The following is a 23,739-nucleotide window of genomic DNA, read 5'->3' as shown; positions in this document are numbered from 1 at the left end:
TTCGTCGCAAAGAATCTCGTTTGCGTGCAGCAATAAACGAGGCTCAGGAGCTTCGCCGTCCAGATTCTCACGTTGCGCTCAGCCGAAAATGCTGCCCGACAGCTTCGTCGCGAAGAATCTCGTTTGCGTGCAGCCATACACGAAGCCCAGGAGCTTCGCCGTCCAGATTCTCACGTTGCGCTCCGCCGAAAATGCTGCCCGACAGCTTCGTCACGAAGAATCTCGTTTGCGTGCAGCAATAAACGAGGCTCAGGCGCTTCGCCGTCCAGATTCTCACGTTGCGCTCAGCCGAAAATGCTGGCCGACAGCTTCGTCGCGAAGAATCTCGTTTGCGGGCAGCAATAAGCGAGGCTCAGGAGCTTCGCCGTCCAGATTCTCACATGTAAACAGACGGAAATGACGCCCGGGAGCTTCGCCGTATATGACAGCTGTCCACATAAGCCAAATGGACCGGGTGGTCAATGGTGCAGCTGGAAATGTCTCCCACACTGAGGTAGACGAGTCGGGACTCGCAAAGAGATTGTGGCTCAGGGTCGTCTGTGGTGCCATGGGAAGACTTGCACGGCTAAAGTCGGCACCGTTGCGCAGGGTACTCAGGAGCGCGGTCCACCCCGAATGGGTACCAATTGAACAACGCGCGGTGACCACAATGCTGGAGCGTAAGGTTGACAGCACATGCCTCCACATAGTTTCCCATGGTGCAGGTCACTACAATAACTGTTCATAAGTCTCAAGTTGGCAAATATACTAGCGTCGTTTACGAATACAACAAACATGATCACCCAAAACTTGTGTACGTGGCACTGAGTGGATCCGCTTCACTTGATAGCCTTTACATCGCGAACTTTGAAGACGACGTCACGTATGACGACGCCGCCGATTACCCAGATGGAGCACTGTGCGACGTATTTCATAGACTTCTGCAACATCGCCTTGACACCATCACGCAACGCTGATTAGCACTGCTCGATCAGCTCGACCAATTTGCCATCTCCTCTCTCAACGCACGTTCTCTGGCTGCGCATAGTTTTGACGTCATGCATGACTACATCTTAATGCGAGTGTCCCTGCTCTGTTTTTCCAAGACCTGGGGTCCTCCACATGTGTGGTCACATGTGATTCACACGTGTGTGGACAGTTGTGGCGGTTCAGCAAATAGAACTGCTCACCGGCCTTCCGGTGCGGAAATGTACGAACGAAGAAATGAGTGTGTGCCATTCAAACTCGTAAGAGCATCGGAAGTAGACATAATAGACGTGTGCGCAGTGCGTAACTCAGAGGGCATCTTGAATGCCTCAGTGCATATGTTTCGCAAGTTTCTCAACATGGGAAGATTGCGGACTTTCTTAGAATAGACCTTCGTTCCTCAACACAATGTTCCCCTTATTTTTACGGGTTATTTCAACGTAAACGCGAAGTATCCCCACAATGCCTCGTTCGTACGCTGTGTGCAAGACAACCTGGGCGTGGAATTTGGGTCAAATGCACAATGCCACTCTGCGCTCACTGGTTTTCTGTATTTAGAATTTTATACACTATGTATTTCCAAACAGAAAAGCACCCTTATTGCCACGCTGCAGGTCGTTCTCGACCCACTTTTCGGACCATAAAGCACACGTGAGTGTGGTTCAATAAACGTACGCAAACAAGAACACGGTTTTCATTATACTTACTGCTTGCAATTACCCTGTTGAAACAGTTTACGATGTTCTCCTATGGAGATGCTCCCCCAGCTAACGCTTTGACTGTGCTGCGTGTGCCGCGCAGGCCTGTGGCTTTTCTATCAAACAAATGGCAACATGAAAAGAAGCACGAAGGGCAATCAATGCCTTTTGAACTATAGTTGAGGGAGTGGGATGAAGTAGAAAGGACCTTAAACTCTCGTTATGGCAGAGCGTGTTCTTGGCCTACTAGGTTCATACTTGTAGCAATAATCGTAGCATTTACACGACGAGCACAAGAAAAGTTCTCGCTTTGACTTTATGGTTCTCTGCTGTGCATCCAAAATACACGAACTCGAGCCAAGTATCTGGGGGACAGTGTTGCGGCGATCTTTTTCGGCACCACTACCACGCGCCAGAGCTCCTGCCACGTCACCCCTTCGCCCAGTGAGAAGCTTCTTCCATGGCTGCGGGCTGCGCATCTTGGCTTCGACATGAGCAGCCGATAAGAACACTATCATATTGACTCGGGGCGTCTTCCTGGCAGCAACGAAGATATAAGCATGTCTCCGCAAGACAGAGGTTTTCAGTTATTCTGTACCTACAGGTGTACTGCAGGGTTTTTTGTTGGGCCGATTGTGCTTTTTTATATATACTGACTTCAGTGACATCCACCTCACGGGAACTATCTACTTGTTTAAGTGAATGGCCCAATGTTTTTTTCTTTTACTGGAGCACAATAAAAAACAAATAGGTGCTAAAACAATTGTCAAATTAGCTCGTTGTAAACTAGCTTCAAATTAATGCTAGCAAACTAGGCACGTAATCTTTACGCCTCGAAACTCGAAAGTAATTAGTCTTCATTTCCGTGACAACAAATAAAGCGCACAAGAAGTGCAAGATTTTGCTTTTTATTTCTTAGGAAAATTTATATTTGAAACAAAGCTTAGTTTCCGATCCTTGCAACCATACACTATCGCGCATAATTAGGGGTGTGTGAATATAACAGTTTTGAGACCAAATCACATACGAACTAGTGAGTGATTATATCGAATCGAATACGAATCGGAAAATTTCATAAGCAAGTCCAATTCATTGTAAAATCTTTTTCAACTAGTTTGAGAATAATGCAAAGCCATGTCACAAATAATATTAAACAATTTTAACGTCCTGATATTCCCAACATTTGAACGTTCCTGTTACTACGCTGTATATTGTGAAGCATGCTTGATTATAAGATGAACGATGCATTAGGAAAAACTAAGAAGATTGTTCAAAAAGTCAGGGCTCTTAAAGAACATGGGGCCGTGCATTATTATGTAAAGATCATAAAGTTATATCGTGCGGCGCATGCAAACTAAATATCATGAGTCAATTATTATCTGTATATGTCGCGACGAAAGCACATTGTAAGTCGTTCGAACTGTCGTAGCAGATGGTGCCTCTAGTAGATGCAAAGTCGTTCTTTTGTAGGAAGTATCTTCCAACGAAGTCTACTCGGCCTTAAACTGATGAGAAAACACCGGTGCAGCATCTATAAATAGTACCAGACAATACCCAGTGCCAAATGCCGTGTCTAAATAACGTTTTATTTCGAGTGATGGTGTTTAGCCGGAAACGTCTAGATGACGTAGGGACGCCTTGGGCTTAGTACGTTTTCTTGACTGTGAATAGGGTGATAAAAGGTATCGCATTTTCGCTTCAATATTTTGGCTTACTTTGTGCAGTCTGTGACATAAAATACAAAGAGCATCAGAAGGAAGTCCCGAAATGGGAAGCGATATTGATAGTAATAGCGAAGTATTACACAACTATATGAAGTAAGCTTCGTAGTTTTATAGGCCATATAAACTACAGAAAAACATACGCTTACGTTATGTCCTGTGTAGCTGTAATAAAAGGCGTTCATGCCAAGGAACAGTGTTTATTTCAGATAGACTTGCACGCAGCGTGGTCCGAAGTCGTCTCCTTTCGCTCTCTGTCCCTCGGGAGCCGCCGGCGGGGACAGAGTCAGGAGAAGGGAAGACAGCGCGTCGGTGGCGGCTGGTGCGAGCGGAAACAAGGGGACCTCGTAGACCTCGTAGAGGAGCAGGGGTGTGGGGATATTCGAAACTTTCCAATAACGAATCGAATACTGTCCTATTCGATTCGGTCTTCGAATCACATAGTCACTATTCGTAACTGCAAATATTTTTCGCATACTTTTAGAATATTTCGAGACGTCAACTTCACCCATATAACCATAAATTTCAACCAAATGTAGGGTAAATTTTCACCTCCGCGGGGATAAAACATGAGAATTGTGCAGTGGCGCAGGCTACGTCTCTTAGTAAGCCTTACGTTAAATGCTATTGAGCGATCATTCACACTCTCTGAAAAGTCATGCGCATGCAAAGAAACTACTTGATTGCTCCTAATTCTCCATTTGTGTTTTATTCAATTGAATTCAATTCAATTCAATTCAGTTTATTCGGACATACATAGATGGTACAGGATGTCCACGAGGCGCGAAAAAAGGAGGCAACAATGCCTCCTGACAGGGTCTTCACAGTGCATAAGCATCTTTTGGCGAGAACCCCAGCAAAGTCTCTGTGTCACCCGAAAAGTGTAATGGCTCGTATCTGCACAAAGAATGCATAATTTGCGAAGTTAGGACATTTAATCCCTATACTCGCGTAATTTTAGATTGGTAGCTTTATAAGCCGTAAGACACAATTGAAACAAGCAAAAAACTCTGAACAGAGAGAACTTTGTTAACAAAACCACATCCCTAATTCGAAACTTTACCATCGGGATGCATAGAGCCCAATAAAAGATGCATGGGGAAGCCTATGGTAGAGACGGGCCAGCTTAAGATTTGGAGGTCGGCCAACCTAAATGTGGGGGTGGGCCAACTTACATTTGTGGATGGGCCAACTAAAAGTTGGGGATGGGCCCACTTTGAATTTGGGAGTCGACAAACTTGAAATTTAGGAGTGGCCAAACAAAAATTTTGGGGTGGGCCACCTTGAAATTTGGCGATGGGCGAACTCAACTTTCTGGTTTGACCAATCTAAATTAGATGATGGGCCAACTGAACCTTGGGGATGGACCAACTTTGGGGGGGGGTTCCCAAATTGAAATTGAAATTCGGGGTTGGGCCAACTCAAATGTTGGGGTAGGCTGACTTGAATTTTTGGGGTGGGCCAACTTGTCTTTGGGGGCTAGCGAACTAATATTTGGGGATGGGCAAACCTGAAATTCAGGGGTGGCCCAGTTGCAATTAGGGGGTAGGCCACCTTGAAATTTTGGGTTGGCCAACTTACATTTGGGGATGGGCCACCCTGAAATCTGGGGTTGGCCAACTGAAATTTGGGGGTGGGCCAGCTTAAGTTTGCGGGTGAGCCAACTTAAATTTAGGTCGGCAAAAACAGCGGGCTATTGTCGAAAACCACTGTCTCAGGAATTCCATAGCGTGCAAAACATGGCTTGCAGTGGTTGACTACAGCTGCGGACGTGAATTTTTCCAGCCGAACCAGTTCAGGGTACATTGAATAATAATGTGCCGCTGTCGACCACCACTGGCTCTTAAAGTGAAACAAGTCTATTGCAATGCGCCGTCACGGTCATTCTTGAAGTTACGAGCTTATTAGCGGCATTCTCCTGTTAAATCTTGTTTCGGCACATTGCTGACATTGCTTCACCAGGGATGTGACGTCAGCTCCTACATATAAAGGGCTAACAGCAAGTGTCTTTCTTATGCCGAAGTGCCACTCATGTAAGAGTCACAGGACTTGCCTTTGACAAGAAGCAGGGACGACAACTCGAGCAGCATAGAGGAGCAGTTTGTTCTCCAGAGTGAGCTGGTGTCGATTCTCGTAGAAGGGCTTTAGGTCCACTGGTAAATCTCGCCTGGAGGGCCATTCTTACTTGCTCAACCGGCAAAGTTATGCAGAAATAGGGTCTCTTTGCTGAGATCCCTTTACCCATTGAAGGCAGTGTTCCTTTGTGGTATTAGAAGTTTTCAAACAGCATACGAAAGCTTCCATGTTTCCTTTGAGCTCCGTGTCTTCTTTTTTCGTAGAGGCTCTCTGGAAAGAGTGTCTGCGGCTACAAGGTCCTTGCCTGGAACGTACGCTATCGTACGGCATCAAACGTTCCAGGCAAAGTACTGGTATCGCACTTGGTAGTAGTATCGCATTATTCTTTGGCTCCTGCAATCTAGGCGTCAGGTCGTCAAGGCTCTTAGAAGTGAAGATAGGAACCAAAGGCTTATGATCCCTCTCCAGCTTGAACAGCTTGCTGACAAGGTAATCGCTGAACTTGCTACATGCCCACACTGAATCATCAAGAGCCTCTTCCTCTATTTGAGCGTAACGCTTCTCGGTCTCTCAGAATAATCTTGACCAGTTAGCGATTACAGAAAACTTGCCATTCGTTTGCTTTTGCCTGATTAATACCCCAAGTAGGAAGGACTAGGCATCTGCCGTGACGATTGTTTCTCTCAATGGATCGTAAGCTCGAAGGACAGGGCGAGAAGAGAGCACCGAGTTTCATCCGTTGAACGCCTGCTGTTGTGGAGCATCCCAGCAAACTCTTGCTTTTTTTTACTTTTCACGCAAGAGAGTAAGCGATTGTAGAACTTGGAGAGATTCGCAACAAATATGGCGAGGTATGTTGCCATGCCGAGAATTCTCTGCAGCTCGGTCCTCTTTCTTGAGCTCTCCATATTCAAAAAGGCTTCAACCTTCCTTTCGTCTGGTCGTATTTTGCCTTGGTCTAGCCAGTGTCGAAGTAACCCAAGGCGCTGGACATTAAACAAGCATTTGCTTTCGTTCAATGTCAGTCCAGCCTTGACGAGTGGCTGGAGCACATTCCTCAGTGTCTCATTGTGTTCATGCTCATTTGAACCCCAGATAAAGATGTCGTCCATGTGACAGACAACTCTGTTGATGTGTTCTAAAATGGATGATATTTGTTTCTGGAAGTATTCAGGAGCAGACGCAATTCCAGACGATTACCGGTTCAAGTGAATTAGAAGCGCCCAAAAGGTGAGATGAATATTTAGAGCTTTTTAGAATCTCTGCAAAACTGAATTTCCCAAATCCAGAGTTAGCATCCAGTTTGGAGAACACTTTGGCCCCGTGAAGACTTCCGAGAATCTGCTCCACAGATGCAGTAGGATGCCATTCTCTCGGAACGTGTTGGTTCAGTTGTGTAAGGTCCACGCAGATTCTTACGTCTCCGGAGGGCGTTGCGGCGACTACTATAGGTGTACACCAGTCATTGGACTCATGAATAGACCATATGACGCCGATTTTCTGCATTCTTTGTAGTTTCAACTTTGTATTTTCGTATAAAAGAATCGGGATGCACCTGCGAGGTGAGCGCGAAAGCCAGGAGGGAAGAGCAAGACGACCAGACGAGGAGTCACATAACCATACTTTTAATATTCCCTCAGACGTGCTCTATCGAAAGAATAAAGAGCACGTGCTGCCAGGTCACCGTCCACGCACTGTCACGGGGAACTATCGCGCCCCGCTTTCACTAAACGGCAGCTAGCATCTACAAAAGGGTTGGAAACTGAAATTTTGGGGTGGGTCAGCTTGGACTTGTGGGTGGGCCAACTTAAATTTAGGGGTGGACCAACTTGTAATTTGTGGGTCGGCCAACAGAGATTTGGGGAATAAAATAAAAAAACTAAAAAGCTGAGCCAGAGAATGTGTTCGCATTTGTAGTCAATTCTCAGAATTTCTGTATATTTTCTTCAATAAACAACGCTTCATAACGTACCATGTAACGACCGAAACTTCCTAACATCTAGAGCACTAGGATGTGAATAACGTTTAATAATTACTGTGATAACAGCTGTTCATTATTCGAAAACTATTCGCTTCGATTTGTTTCTAACACTATGCAAGTCGTATTCGATTCGGTCGCAAATATAACTATTCGCACACCGCTACTTAGCAATCGCTTGAACATAGCAATTTTTATCCCCTTAGTTTTGCGCAGGGTAGCTGTCCGGAAGAGGGGGGGGGGGGAGTGCGCGGAGGGGAGGCTTACTGTGTCGACTCTTGCCGTGTGGGTACCGTGTTGTCTGGAGCGCACCTGTGTCTGGTTTGCTCCACCGGATTCGCTGGCTGTGGCTGGAGTTTCGCTTCAGGAACGCCATGTTCCTTTGATAATAGCCATTTAATGTTAAAAGAACTCTGACGGCGGCTACTTCTGGCGATGTCAGACGTCGGGGAAGGTTCTCTTAAGTGGCATAGCTGATTGGGTTGGTGAACGACCGTCCCATCGACATCAAGTAGCCAAGACCTCAGGCCCATGCGTTACTTCACGATGGCGGACACCCACTCGGGCTATCCTTGATACAGGCAGGAAAGCACGTGACGCTTATTTTAGAGTTTCCGACAGTGGGGAGAGTCTTGGTTTTCTCGTGCAGCCTTTGAAGGCGGTTCTAGCAGAATAACCCAGATGTGTATTTGCAGCTTGCACAAAAGCATATCCTTTGCGGGGATCTGGCCCGTTGTATTCGGGATGGTTGCGTTCTGCTTGAACAAAAAGTGCGCGATGCGCCGCTGTATTGGCCCTGTAGAGTATCTTGCGAGAGCGCGTTTAACTCTCCAAGGTAGCATTCATGCTGTTCGTTTATGGCTGGGTGGTACGGAGCAGATGTTGCCGCCATGATGCCATTGTCACTGTAAGCTTTCTTGATTTCTTTCGGCACAACACGGTTCCGTTGTCTGATACCACATTGTGGGGCTGTCCAAACGCTACAAACAATGAACACAGGCCTTCGACAACAGCTGTCGACATTATTTTGTTCATACGGCGAACTTCAACCCATTTACTCTAGGCGTCCACACCTACCAGAAACTTGGACCCGTCAATTGGGCCTCCAAAAATCGAGGTGCAGGCCGTGCCAAGGTGTGCTCCGTCTGTCGAAATCCGGAACTGGGCATCGTGGCGGAGAACGTTAATTGGTCTGGCAAGCTGTGCACTCTGCCGCAAGTGTCTCGATATCCTTGTCTATTCCCGGCCACCACATGTAGCTGCGGGCGCACTTCATTGCACCACATATCTGTCTCCGGCGTGGATCAGAACCGTGACTTGTGAGCCAAGTTGGCCTGAAATGACAACTCGTGATCCTAGCGTGATATAACTACGATGGCAGCTCAACTCTATAACTTTCTGGCAAAAAAGCGCTGAAGTTGTCTTCATTTAAGTTTTTAACGCTGCCTTCCTGTAGAGCTTTGTACAGCTTGGACAATAAACGGTCATCTTGTGTTGCCATTGTGACTGGTCGGCTGTTAGCAGAAGCCCTGGTAGCGTTTCGAACATCAACACGCAGGCAACTTGAGGCGGGTCCCCAATGGTTTCGCTGAGGGTAAGTGGCTCAGAGCATCGGCTTTTTGGTGCTTGCTGCTGGGCGGTACAAGAAGTCGCCGACATCGTAATACACCATTGGGTCATAAGGGGCAACAGCGTCTGCGAAATATGCTTCTGGGGCCCCAAGATGCCCAAAAGCGGCATGTGATCAGTTAGAATCGTCACATGTCTGCCCACGATATATTCATGAAAAAGGGTGGCACTATAGACGATGGCCGCTCCTTCACAATCAAACTGATAATAATTGCGCTCTCCAGGCGACAGCACGCGGGAAGCGACGGCGATCGCTGCTTCTCTGCCTTGATCGTCTCTTTGAGAGAGAACTTCACCCAGGCCGCAAGGCGGCGCGTCACATGCCAAGAGTAACGCAACGTCTTGTCGTAGTACCTGAGCACTACGGTGTCACAGAGCAGCTCCTTCAAGGCGTCAAATGCTTTCTGATGGCGTGGCAACTAATTCCAGGGAACGTCGCTTTTCAGTAGGTTGTAAAGGTCGTTAGCCACTATTGCTCGGTGTTCTAGGAACCGCTCATAGAACGTTAGGAGCGCAAGAAAGGATTGCAGCTCCTGCTTGTTGGTGGAGCGCGTGCCTCCGTGATGGCCCGCGCCTTGCCGCTGGTGGGGTGAATTCTGTGATGTTATTGGGGCCGGATCACTTCAGAAAAAGGCAGAAGCAGCACGCGGAAGCACAAACACACATCAGGCTTGTATTGACGCACACAACACAGATAACGGCACACACACTAGACGGTTCCCCAAAATGCCTCATAGACGACATGCACTATATCTATGGATCGGTGGATTATGACTGGCCTACAGTTCCGGCGGAAGCGTGTGTCACCGTGTCTAAGACCTCGTGGAACCGATGTCGGCCAGCGGGGTCGGACAGCAGTGTTGGCTGGCCGGGTCGGACAGCGGTGTAGGACGGCCGGGTCGGACAGCGGTGTAGGACGGCCGGGTCGGACGGCCGGGTCGGACGGCCGGGTCGGACGGCCGGGTCGGACGGCCGGGTCGGACGGCCGGGTCGGACGGCCGGGTCGGACGGCCGGGTCGGACGGCCGGGTCGGACGGCCGGGTCGGACGGCCGGGTCGGACGGCCGGGTCGGACGGCCGGGTCGGACGGCCGGGTCGGACGGCCGGGTCGGACGGCCGGGTCGGACGGCCGGGTCGGACGGCCGGGTCGGACGGCCGGGTCGGACGGCCGGGTCGGACGGCCGGGTCGGACGGCCGGGTCGGACGGCCGGGTCGGACGGCCGGGTCGGACGGCCGGGTCGGACGGCCGGGTCGGACGGCCGGGTCGGACGGCCGGGTCGGACGGCCGGGTCGGACGGCCGGGTCGGACGGCCGGGTCGGACGGCCGGGTCGGACGGCCGGGTCGGACGGCCGGGTCGGACGGCCGGGTCGGACGGCCGGGTCGGACAGCCGGGTCGGACAGCCGGGTCGGACAGCCGGGTCGGACAGCCGGGTCGGACAGCCGGGTCGGACAGCCGGGTCGGACAGCCGGGTCGGACAGCCGGGTCGGACAGCCGGGTCGGACAGCCGGGTCGGACAGCCGGGTCGGACAGCCGGGTCGGACAGCCGGGTCGGACAGCCGGGTCGGACAGCCGGGTCGGACAGCCGGGTCGGACAGCCGGGTCGGACAGCCGGGTCGGACAGCCGGGTCGGACAGCCGGGTCGGACAGCCGGGTCGGACAGCCGGGTCGGACAGCCGGGTCGGACAGCCGGGTCGGACAGCCGGGTCGGACAGCCGGGTCGGACAGCCGGGTCGGACAGCCGGGTCGGACAGCCGGGTCGGACAGCCGGGTCGGACAGCCGGGTCGGACAGCCGGGTCGGACAGCCGGGTCGGACCACCTCGCGGGGCTCAGGTGGCCCTGCTCAACCGTCGATAAACGGGAGCCTCCGCGTGCCCGGTTTCCCTTCGGCGGGGTATGCGCTCGGAAGCCCACGGCCGCAGTCACCCGGTCGCGTCCACAGCTGGTGGGGTAGCCTTGTGGCCGCTCCCTCAAACACTCGATCGCACCGGTTCAGGACCGCCAGCCCTCCTGAACCAGTTGTCCAGCGGAAGAGCGGGGCGAGGTAACCTCCCAGCGGGCGACAGCGTTGACTCGGGTGTGGCGTATTGGCGCGGGCGGCGATAGCTCCTATGGTTACAAAAACGACGCCGAATAAAACAACACACGAAGAAGGGAAACACGAGACAGCACGTAGGCGCACTAACAACTAACTGGGTGTTTTTATTTCTTGACATAGCAATATATAGCTGCTGTCAAAAAACAACAAGAACTAAACAGGGCAGTCATCTGCATTGCACAAGGAAGCGAAGATACAGAATAACATTTCAAGAGTCACTCTCAAGATATGCCAGCTCCTTTGTCGAAAGCGAAACTGAGGCTTCACTGACACATTCAAGACCGCGCTTTTTTATCTCAAGCGCTTCCAATATCTCCCTAGTGAGTTGATGGTCAGCTCTGTACAGAACACCGGTTCTATCGAAATCTGGGATGCACTTGTGCGCCTTACAATGCGCACTTATATGACCGGAGAGCTCGTTTTCCATCTTATACCTATGCTCATGTAATCTGTCATTCAGACATCTGCCCGTTTGGCCTACATATGTTGAACCGCACGACAAGGGGACCGAATAAACTACTTTCTGTACACATCTGACATGTTTCTGCCCATGTTTTTTTGCGCACACCTGTTTGTTTTCGCGATTTCCTGCGTTCACTTTGGCACACATCAACCCAAGACGTTTCGGAGCGGAAAATATAACACGAACACCAGATCGTGTACCTACTTTTTTGAGATTGTGCGAAATGCCATGAACATATGGAATAATGGCAATCCTGGTTTCAGAAGGGCGTGCTCGACCCTGGTTTACAGCGCTAGGATGCTTGAGCTGTTTGAGCATTTTTTCCGCAACAGATATGATCACATGGTGAGGATAACTTGCCCCATTGAGGCGGCTGACCTGACAATGAAAACTGCTTTGCAGCTGATGCACGCATGCCTTGTTAAGTGCGTTGGTTAAACATGATTGAATGATGCCTCGTTTTATTACTTTTGAATGAGCTGAATGGTAGGAGAGGAGAGGTTTGCTAGCCCTTGGCTTGAACTGCCAGCACACATGACACGATGAGAAAGTTAACTCTAAATCTAAAAATCTTAAACAGTTATCAGCCGGAAGCTCATGGGTCAGGGTTAGAGGATGCAAGGCTGTTTTAAACTCTGTCAATATTAATGATGACTGGGTCTCCAATTCTGGACTGTCACAACCGACGAACACTAATGGGGCAAGTTATCCTCAAGTTAGCCTCAATGGGGCAAGTTATCCTCACCATGTGATCATATCTGTTGCGGAAAAAATGCTCAAACAGCTCAAGCATCCTAGCGCTGTAAACCAGGGTCGAGCACGTCCTTCTGAAACCAGGATTGCCATTATTCCATATGTTCATGGCATTTCGCACAATCTCAAAAAAGTAGGTACACGATCTGGTGTTCGTGTTATATTTTCCGCTCCGAAACGTCTTGGGTTGATGTGTGCCAAAGTGAACGCAGGAAATCGCGAAAACAAACAGGTGTGCGCAAAAAAACATGGGCAGAAACATGTCAGATGTGTACAGAAAGTAGTTTATTCGGTCCCCTTGTCGTGCGGTTCAACATATGTAGGCCAAACGGGCAGATGTCTGAATGACAGATTACATGAGCATAGGTATAAGATGGAAAACGAGCTCTCCGGTCATATAAGTGCGCATTGTAAGGCGCACAAGTGCATCCCAGATTTCGATAGAACCGGTGTTCTGTACAGAGCTGACCATCAACTCACTAGGGAGATATTGGAAGCGCTTGAGATAAAAAAGCGCGGTCTTGAATGTATCAGTGAAGCCTCAGTTTCGCTTTCGACAAAGGAGCTGGCATATCTTGAGAGTGACTCTTGAAATGTTATTCTGTATCTTCGCTTCCTTGTGCGATGCAGATGACTGCCCTGTTTAGTTCTTGTTGTTTTTTGACAGCAGCTATATATTGCTATGTCAAGAAATAAAAACACCCAGTTGTTAGTGCGCCTACGTGCTGTCTCGTGTTTCCCTTCTTCGTGTGTTGTTTTATTCGGCGTCGTTTTTGTAATCATGCTTAACCAACTTGCCCACCAACACATGCTCAGCTCCTATGGGCCAGACGCCCAGCGAGGAAGCTCTTTGCCGTCGAACGCCGAACCTCGCGCACTGCTCACGCCACGGGGTCACGGGCCACACACTCGCGCCACGCTTTTTGAGGAGCCACTGTCGACGCTCTAAATCGGTGTGCATGATGATGATGGCTCTCTTCGCCACCGCACGGCGCACTGTCTTCATATGTTTATGCTTCCAACTCCCGCGTACCATATATTATCACAAATTCGTTTGGCATCGATCAGGTGACCTAAAGAATTCACTTGGGGCACAGCGAAGCCACACTTATTCATGCTCAAACGGAGGTTCGGGCTAGCAAGCCTTTCCAGAACAAGCTCTAGGCGACTTGCATGTTCCTCACTGGTTCTGCCCCTGATGATTACGCCGCCCAAGTAGGCGTACATGCCAGGGACTCCTTGAAACTGGGATTCCATGTACTTTTGCAAGATTGCAGGGCCTGCTGCTAGTCACAATGGCAGTCGTTTAACCCTGCACATTACTCTGATGGTGAGCGCTTGTTTTCTCGCTCACCTTCAGCTGCTGGACTTCTTGGGTTAGGTCCAGGATGCTGTAAATGTTTCCTCGGTATAGTGTATTGAAGACTTTATGCGGTGCTGGCAGCGGGTGCGAGGACGATGTTGTCGACAAGTCTACGGTAAATCGCTGGTGCCCGCAAACAGGAAGGCTTCCGTTTTCTCACTGCGACCAATGGTGGTGAGGTTGTGTAGACTCAACGATACTCTGTTCCAGTTTGTTGAGCTCCGTTTCGCAGGCAGGCTGCAGAACAAACGGGATAGGTCTGGCGTGCCAAAATGTCGGACTGGTGTCCGGATGAAGCTCGTGGTGAACCGGTGGCCCGTTGTGTCCTGGAATTTCCCCAGAGAAGACCACCTCGTACTTCTTCTGCAGCCGCTTGAACAGGTTTTGTCGCTCAATCGGGCTTTCTGTTGCTGCCTGGTTGGTGCCGCAGATTACGATCGTGGGAGGGTAGAACCAGTTTGTGCCCAAGGGTTTGGATCTAGTGCCCTTCACAATCACGACACGCAGTTTTCGAATAGTTCCGTTGTACGCAACTTCTACAGTGCCATTGCCTAGAGGTGGCAGATCTTGTCCTGACCATGTTCTCACTCATCTAAAGGTTCCGGTTCGTTCTGTGGCTATGCGTTGCGGTACGTATCCTCGCTGATGAGCGTCCACGCTGCTCCCGAATCAACTTCAATTTCTATGGCCTCGTGGTGGACAGTAAGGTTGACCATGATCTTTGGTCGCGTGCCTGGCGTTATGTAAGTCATACAGCACTTTTGATGGTGGATTGTGCAGCATTTCAACTTGCATTATCGTCTTTGCGGCATTCGCGTTTTTGTGTTGCTGAGTGTCCCCTTCGCCTGTTTCTTTTTCGCGGTGAAGGCCGGTAGCTGCTGGCGTAATTTCTTTGGGCATAGCGTCCCGATATCGCAGTCGGCGACCAGGGTCTTTAGCGCCGCGATGAACGCACCATCTATCCCTCCGACTGGTAACGTGGTTGGCAGCGTTCTCGGCTGAAGGCCTCGGATGGCCTCAGTTCGTAGTGTTTCTGAAGTGCCGCGGTAATGTCTTCGTAGGCCACTTCACCAAGGCTGCACAAAGGCGCCCACGATGCCGTACGTCAGCTCACCGCGCAGCATCAGCAGATGTCCTTTTTCTTTTTAGGGTCGGTGATGCTGCTAGCCTCGAAGTAAAACTAGAGGCGTCCAAACCACGATATCCGCGATGCGCCATTAAACTGCAGTAGTCGGCCCGAAGCATGCGTTGCCACTGCGTGTCACAGGTGCACGCAGTTGATTACGCGACCTACAGCACTAGGTGCGCCTGAAGACAGCGCGCATGTATCCACAAGCCATCTCATCTTGCCGACGCTACGCCTCGCCGAAGATTGCTTCCAGATAGGGCGCGGGTAGCGTGTGGCCGGGCTAGAGAAGGAAACGCGCGCTCACCTGCCTCCAATTTCCCCCACCCCTAACTAGCATGATCACGGTACCACGAGTTCACTTACCCCTCTCCCTGCCAACCTTGTACGTGCTTTATCACGCGACATCCAAAATTGGTCACCCATCAAGCCACCTTCTTTCTCGCCTCAGCAACATACAGCGTCTGGGACGCGGTGGAATGTTATAGCACTAGGATCTTTAGGAACCTCACGGCGACGTTGACGCCTATGCAAAAAATAAGCATTGTATTATTTGAGAACCTAATCAAATAATGGCTATGCGATTGGAGGACCAAATCGAAGAGGGCAATATCTGACTCATTATTCGAAAGCCAAATATTAAAAATTAAATTAAATTATGGGGTTTTACGTGCCAAAACCACTTTCTGATTATGAGGCACGCCGTAGTGGAGGACTCCGGAAATTTCGACCACCTGGGGTTCTTTAACGTGCACCTAAATCTAAGAACACGGGTGTTTTCGCATTTCGCCCCCATCGAAATGCGGCCGCCGTGGCCGGGATTCGATCCCGCGACCTTGTGCTCAGCAGCCTAACACTGAACACTAAAAAAGCAGCTAACACTGAAAGCAGCTAACACTGAACAACCACGGCGGGTAAAAAAAAGCCACATATTCCCTCACGCCTACGCAGAACCCTTTCAATCGATATGCATTTATTTGGCAACAGGGTTGAAATGAAAACCCGGTAGAAGAGCTATAGATAGAGCTTAAGGGGAACCTGATCACATGGGAGTGCGCTATCGTCGTCGTTAAACTTAAGAACATATACAGGGACGCGTATTTGTGGAACGCAGTTCCAAGATGGACAGCATATATATATATATATATATATATATATATATATATATATATATATATATATATATATATATATATATATATATATATATATATATATATGTATGCATATATATATATGCTTATTTACAGGGTGAAATAAGGTCCAGTAGGGAGCCACAGGCAAGGCCCAGCCGGCGCAGAGTACCCCGAGCCAACGCGCGCACACCCTCCTTCCTCTTTCCCTGCGTCAGTTGCGCAGTGCTGCTACATTTTCCGTGAGAGCAGGCGAAGCTCGCTGAGTGAGTTAACGAGAACTGTGATGGTACTGCTTGAGTCTGGCCACGTGAACAACTTGCGTCACACGTGAACGCCGATTACTTGCCGTTCACATCAGTCAAGTGATTGAGTATAAGGAATGGTCCAATGTAATAAGTGGCGAGAAACTTGCAGCACAATCCCTTTTTGTGAGCAGGTGTCCACAACCAAACATAGTCACCGGGAGTAAAGCTGACGGTGATATGCCGCACATTGTAGCGAACCTTGCTGTTGCCTTGTGTGGACAACGTCCTAAGATACGCCAGTTGACGTGCTTCGTCAGCACGACACAGAGTTTGGGCGATTGAAGGATCTCCTTGACACGATAAAGGTATAATAGTGTCCAGAAAGCTCTGGGGAGCGCGTGCGTACAGCAAGAAGAACGGCGCATAAACAGTAACTTCATGCTTGGCACTATTGTACGCGTACGTTACAAAAGGTAAGACGGCGTCTATGTTTTGTGGTCACGAGCGGCATCTATTGGTATCATATTGGTAAGGGATTGATTCGTGCGCTCCGTGAGGCCATTGGTTTACGGGTGGTAAGGAGTGGAATGACGATATGCAGAACCACAAAGCTGTAAAATTTCTTCAACAACCTCGGCGGTGAATTATCGCCCACGGTCGCTGATGACAATCCGTGGAGCACCGTAACGTAGTATGAGGTGATGCAATAGAAAGGATGAGACATCTGTTGCAGTGGCAGATGGAAGTGCCGCGCTTTCCGTGTAGCGAGCAAGATAATCAACGCATACTATAATCCAGTGGTAGCCAGCTGACGTCTTTGGGAGCGGGTTGAGTAAGTCGATGCCGACGTTCTCAAAGGGCAATGTCGGTGGCCAAACTAGATGAATATAGCCTGCTGGAGCCGTCGTAGTTTGCTTGTGTAGCTGGCAAACTGTACAGCTGGCGACATACTGTTACGTTGTTTTCCAGAGCTTGGGCCAGAAATATCCCTGGCGAAGTCGGTGTACTGTGCGTGCGAAGCCAAGGTGCACGGACGTGATACCATCATGCATAAAACGAAGGACAGCACGACGCAGATTGCCGGGCACAACTAGAAGCAATTGAGGACCATCAACCGACTATTCTTTTTGTACAGCAAACCATTACGAAAAGTAAACGGTTTTGTTCCTGGTGGATTACGTGCAGCAGCCCGTAGGGATTTCAAGGTAGGGTCGCAACGTTGCTTGCTCTCAAAGGTACTCAAGTCTGAAAAGCCGGAAGAGATGGAAACTAGGTAGTCATCGAAGTCATAATCGTCAGCTTTAGTGTTCGACGAAGGGAGACGGGACAGGCAGTCAGCATCCATGTGACAGCGTCCGCTCTTGTAGTTAACGGAAAAGCTGTCCTCTTGAAGGCGCAAAGCTCAACGGGTCAACCATCCAGGTGGGTCACGCAGCCCAACGAGCCAACAGAGTGAATGATGGTCAGTCACTATGGTGAATGCACGGCCGTGCATATACGGACGGAACTTTTGAATGGCGAATACGACTGCTAGGCACTCGAGTTAAGTTACGGCGTAGTTTTTTTCTGCTTTTGTAAGTGTCCGACTAGCATAGGCAATGACATGCTGACGGCCACGCCAGATCTGAACAAGCACAGCGCCAAGACCCACACTGATGGCGTCAGTATGCAGTTCAATTGAAGCCTGCGGATCCAAATGCCGCAGAACCAATCCAGAAGACAACAAGAATTCCAGCTGCTGAAACGCACACTCAAAGTCAGCAGTCCACAAGTATGAGGGGTCTTTGTGAAAGGGAGACGTGGCGGGAGAAGCAAGCTGGGCGAAATTTTTAATAAAGGGCCGGAAATATGAGCAAAGGCCCAAAAAGCTTCGCAGATCTTTCACCGTGTGTGGTTGTTGGAAGTCGCTAACCGCTGCTATCTTTTCATGGTCTGGTCATATGCTGTCTTTGTCGGCCACAAAGCCTAGTACGAAGGCTTGACGCTCACCTAAATGACATTTCATTGAGTTCAAGGTAATGCTAGCTCACAGGATACAGTGAAGAACGATAGACAGGCGTTGATTGTGCTCGTGAAAGGTTCGGCGGTAGATAATAACGCCGTCAAATAGCACATGCAAATTTCCCATTCGAGTCCGCGGAGCACGGTATCCATAAATCACTCGAATGTTGCTGGAGGGTTGCATAAGCCAAAGGACATAACATTGACCTCAGACACCGTCAGGTGTCACGAAGGCTATCTTCTTCTTGTCTGAGGGGTGCATTGAAATTTGCCAATATCCTGATCGCAAATCAATCGAAGAGAAATACAATGCGGAGTGAAGGCAGTCGACGGCGTCGTCTAGTCATGGTAGGGGTACACGTCTTCATTTGTGACGGTGTTTAGGCGGCGATAGACTACACAGAATCTCCATGAGTTTTCTTTTTTCTTGACTATGATCACAGGAGGAGCCCAGGGGCTACATGATTCCTGGATCGCTCCATTCCGTAACATTTATTCGACGTGCTCGGCGATGACTTTTCTCTCTGAAGGTGAAATGCGATAAGGCTTCTGACGAATTGGCGTGACTTGCAGTGTATGGATGCGGTGTTGCACACGAGACGAAGGTGGTGCATGGAACGCTCATTGGTCTTAAGCAAAATCAAACATTGTGACGTATCGAGCGAGCACTCCTTGAAGCAGACACTGCTCACTAGAAGACAGCGACTTGTTAATAATGCGCTTAAAGTCAGCACAAGTATAATGACTGCAATCGAGGTTGGATTTTTTTCCCGCAGTTGACATTTCGACCTTTCCGACGCTGACAATGGTTTGTTAGTCAAAACTTGCCAGTTTAAGTCCTAGCGGCAATGTTATGGATGGGGTTGAAACGTTCACTGTCCGCAAACGAGTACGACCATCAGTGGCGAAAACGAGGGAGCGAGGGACTATAACATTTTTCTTGAGCGCGTTGTTATAATCTGGCTCGGCTAAACCACAACAAGAACCCGCATGAGAGCGACAAGTGTTGAGAGGCACAAGCATTGCAGTCTCAGGGAGCAAACACAGATCTTTCGATACGGGGAGAACGTCAGCAGCATCACTGGGGTTATCTGTCATTGCAGTTCGCGCGTCGCGGCGAAGAGAAATCGCGCCAGTGGCGCAATCCAATGTTGCCCTCCACTCACGCAAGAAATCAATTCCTAAAATGTCATAAGTTGTGAGTGCAAGCACAGTAAATTCACTTCGAAATGTCTGGTCCCATATCATAATTGAAACAGAACATACCCCACGTGGGCGTAACATTTCCCCGCAAGTTCCGCGAAAAGTAACGTTCCGATCCCAAGAAAACATAACTTCTTGTTCTAGACAATTTTTGAAAGACAGGCTCGTAACGGAAACTGCAGCCCCGGTATCAACTATAGCAAAAGCACTCACCTTGTCAACTGAAACACAAACATTGTTTTGGAAGATTATTGCCCAAGGAGGTGCAATAATAAGCTCCCTTGCACCCCCTTGCAAGGGGGTGCAAGTGGGCTTGATGAAGATGAATATATTGTGGCCTCACACCGGTCACTCGCACGAGCTAGTTTCCCAGTGGCGGAGGTGACAACGAGCGGCGACGAGGTGACGGAGAGCGCCATTGTCGTGTCGGTGGCGGTGTGAGGCTGCGCTCGGAAACGGGGCAGTCACTGCGGTTCGCGCGCCCCTACTGGAGCCGTTGATAGGCACTGGGATACGGCCAGGGCTTGTCAGCGGGCACAAGGGATGCAAGAGCATTACACAGTGGAGCACTCTGCTGGCGGCGGTAGCAATACCTAGCAATGTCGCCAGGCACACCACAGCTGTAGCAAATGCGGGAGTCGCGGCTTGTCACGGGTGACACCGGTGACACAGATGTCGCAGGTAAAAACGAACTCGCAAGCTAGTTGTAAGAGGAAGGACCCCACGGAACTATTCGTTGTGGTGCACGTTGCCGGCCTCCCAGACTTGTCGGTTGCGGTGGCAATTTTCTGCTTCCGGAGGATCAGCATAAGTCCTGCTAGGCTCTCGGTAACTCTGACGTGCCCAGGTGGCCGGTGGCAGATGAGAGCGATCGTCAAATGCACACTGATGGCACACATGAGCGTTGCCAACAACGAACGATAAGGCATTCAAGCTCTTATTCAACCACTTGCCGATTCACTGAGAAGATGTCATCATGGGCTGGGACAGAAGCACTTGCAATCGGGGTGACATTGTCCAAGCGTACGACTTTCGGGAAATTCTTCCCATTTTCGGCGCTTCAAACTCCTGGCAGTGTTTCTTCAAATCAGACGGAGTACTAAGATCTTCCTTCGTTATAAGAAAATTATAAAAATATTTAGCAATTTCTTTAGGCAGATGTCCTACTTTGTCTTCGTATGTCATAGTGTCGCTGACAGTTCCGCATAATTTCAAAACAGCCTCTATGTCTGTTATACAAGTTTCGCCAGGTAACTGAGCTCGTCGTGAAAGCGTCTGCTGAGCCTTCTTTTTCTTAGAGACCGGGTCCCCCAAACACTTGGTGAATTCTTCTACAAACCTATCCCAGCTTGTCAGAACGTTCTCATGGTTTTAGAACCAGAGGAGCGCGGTTCAAGCGAGAAACAAAAAAAAATGGCTGTGGCTTAGCTAAGGTTAAGCCCAGGATGCGAAGCATACTAGCCTTTATTTTAGTCGTTGAACCGCTGTTCAGCCTGGTGAACTGCTGTTGCTTGGCTATATTTGGTTCGGCTAGACGAAGAAACAACTCATGCGTTACTCTGCTTATTCCTTTATTTTCAAACCAATAAATACGCTGTGGTGATCAGTAAAGTAGTGGCTCTTTTTTTGAACATCGCTTATCTTGTATTTTCTCGCCACATTTCTGTGTGCAGGATCAAGTCTTTTCGGGGCCAGTCATCGGAGTCAACACTTTAGTACAGGCATCGGCCATAAAGGGTAGTAAAGGGTAACCTACACCTTTTAACACATTTTTTGTAATTTGGCAAGTACCTGCGCCTGGCCTGGCGTCCCTCCGCAGTCGATGCCCCCCCTCCGCGACTCCTGCACAGACACGCAGCGACGAGCGTGCGGATACAGACGCGGCCAGCACTGAAAACGACGGCGCCGTCTACGAACGCACGCGGCCCATGCCAGCCCGAACGCTCGTCGAGCATCGGGGATATGGTAGCTACGCGGCCGCGCGCGGCGCAGCAAGGAAGAGCGTGGTTGTGCGGCTAGTATGCTTCGCATAAAACACGTTACCGAGCTGCTTCGTAGTGCAACAGTGGTTGTGGCGACTTACTCTTTCGTAGTGTTTCAGCCAGTCGTCGACGTCTTCGTTCGCCTTCCCCGTAAACATGATGGCTCCCACAGTGGTGTCCTCTTTCCAGCCTGCCTTGCGCGATTCCTGTCTGGTTCGCCGTAGGTGGGGTCGTCATTGCCTTCTCCAGAATCGGCCATGTCCACTGTTGTAGTCGCAAACCGGCGAAGCGTCTACTCCATCGGGCAGTTCGTAGAGCTGGGGCGTTGTGGATCGTCCACGATTTTCCTTGCACTTCCACCAAAGATGTTACAAAATATATTTATTTACAGGGGGAAAAGAGGTCCAGGGGGAAGCCACTGGCAATGCCCAACCGGCGCGGAGTACCCCGAGCAAAAGCGCGCACCATACTTCCTCCTTCTCTGCGTCAGTCGCGCGGTGCTGCTACAATATATATATATATATATATATATATATATATATATATATATATATATATATATATATATATATATATATATAGGATGAATGTCACAAGATGTCATGAATCACGCCTGTTCTTCATGTCGCTGGAGCTCCTCGCGGACTATGTGGCGGGTGGCGGACGGAGCCGAGGACTCGTGTCAACACTTGCTACAGTCGTTACATTGGCCAGCCGTCCAAACTTTGGTGTGATTCGGTGAGTCTTCAGCGCCTCGAACATACGACAGTGCCGTATCAGTTCTGATACAGTGTTCAAGTTCTCTTTAGCAATGAGGAAGTTGTACACGTCTTCCACTATTCCTTTTACCACGTGCCCCACTTTATCTTCCTCTGTCATTTGAGGGTTCACGGTACGGCACAGCTTCAAAATTTCTTCGATATAGGTAGTACTAGTCTCGCCGGGTACCTGAGCTCTCTGGGCTAATGTGAGTTCCGCACGTTTCCTCTTTGCGTCCGAGTCACCGAAACACTATTTGATCTCCTCAACGAAGCGTGTCCATGTAGTTAGCATGTCCGCGTGGTTGTCATACCATACCAACGCCGTGCTGGCCAAGAAGAAAACAACGTTCCTAAGCTGACTGGCAGCGTTCCAGTTATTGTATTGGCTTACCCTTTCATAATGGGTTAGCCACTCATCCACATCTTCCTCTGCCTTCACCGAGAACGTGCGTGGCTCTCGGTAGTGCTGGATAGGGACTAGGCTCGCCAAGGCACTGCTGGCGAGGGTATTTTGCTCTGGGGCCATGATTGAGCGCGGCGGCGAAAGTCCGGCGAGGCGACGGCTTCGGCGTAGCTCTTGTGCTGGTGGCTCCGTTGTAGGTCGTGGGAGTTACCCCGCACAGCTCCACCAAATGTTATACACGAGGTGTTTAATGCAGAACCAGATGAATCTGGTTGATAGGCGCGGTTGTTGAAGAGCGGTCTCGTGGCAGCTTGGCTAACGTCACTCTCTTCTTTCTTTCACCTGGTTGTCTGCGCGGCAGGCGGCGTGGTTCATGACAGTTTGTGACACGTCGCGCGTCTGAGGCGTTACAACCCACGAGATGACTGACTCGCCTGGCGCGCTTCGTCTGCCAGCGGGGAAATGTCACAAGTTGTCATGAACCACACCTGCAGCGCAGACAAAGAGATGAAAGAAAGAAGAGAACGACGTTAGCCAAGCTGCCGCGAGACCGCTCTTCAACAACCGCGCCTATCAACCATATATATATATATATATATATATATATATATATATATATATATATATATATATATATATATATATATATATATATATATATATATATATATATATATATATATATATATATATATATATTAAAGCACATATGCCAGATTCACGGTCCGGGTCCCGTACAAACCATACATGACCCAGTTTGGAACGACCAAGGCATTTCTTAACGCCAATTTAAGAGCGATAGGTGCCCTTGAGAAATTATGCCACGATGTAACCAACATGCACGAGCCAGAAAAAGGTTACCGGGTATTCAGATTCCGAGATATTTGCACACTTTTCCATGCTCGATGAAAAAGCCCTCAATATATAGTATACGCAGTCAATTGCACAACTAAATTTTTTATGAAACCAGCATTGCAGTGCCTCATTTAGTCTTCAGTTTCATTTTCCACCTTAATCTCTCAAAATTTTCTTCAGTTGCCACTCCATTATAATTCATATGAAGGAGTTAAACAAAACTGGACTAATAAGGTGCTTACAGTAATATTGTTACGTCGAAGCACAGTAGCTAAACTATTTA

The 23,739-nt window shown here is 49.4% G+C and overlaps 1 protein-coding gene across 1 annotated transcript in view; it reads right to left on the bottom strand.

The window, feature by feature from the left end:
- The window catches only part of LOC139057925 (uncharacterized), a 55,718-nt gene extending 53,966 nt beyond the window's left edge, over window positions 1–1,752 (bottom strand). The window contains exon 1 of the mRNA XM_070536729.1: window positions 1,674–1,752. The gene's annotated coding sequence lies outside the window, so the exon portion shown is untranslated. The remainder of the gene's footprint in view (window positions 1–1,673) is intronic.
- Window positions 1,753–23,739: the final 21,987 nt, after the last annotated feature.

Source organism: Dermacentor albipictus, chromosome 3 (assembly GCF_038994185.2).
Source record: "Dermacentor albipictus isolate Rhodes 1998 colony chromosome 3, USDA_Dalb.pri_finalv2, whole genome shotgun sequence".
Classification (NCBI taxonomy): domain Eukaryota; kingdom Metazoa; phylum Arthropoda; class Arachnida; order Ixodida; family Ixodidae; genus Dermacentor; species Dermacentor albipictus.
This window is presented reverse-complemented; position numbering and strand designations above follow the sequence as displayed.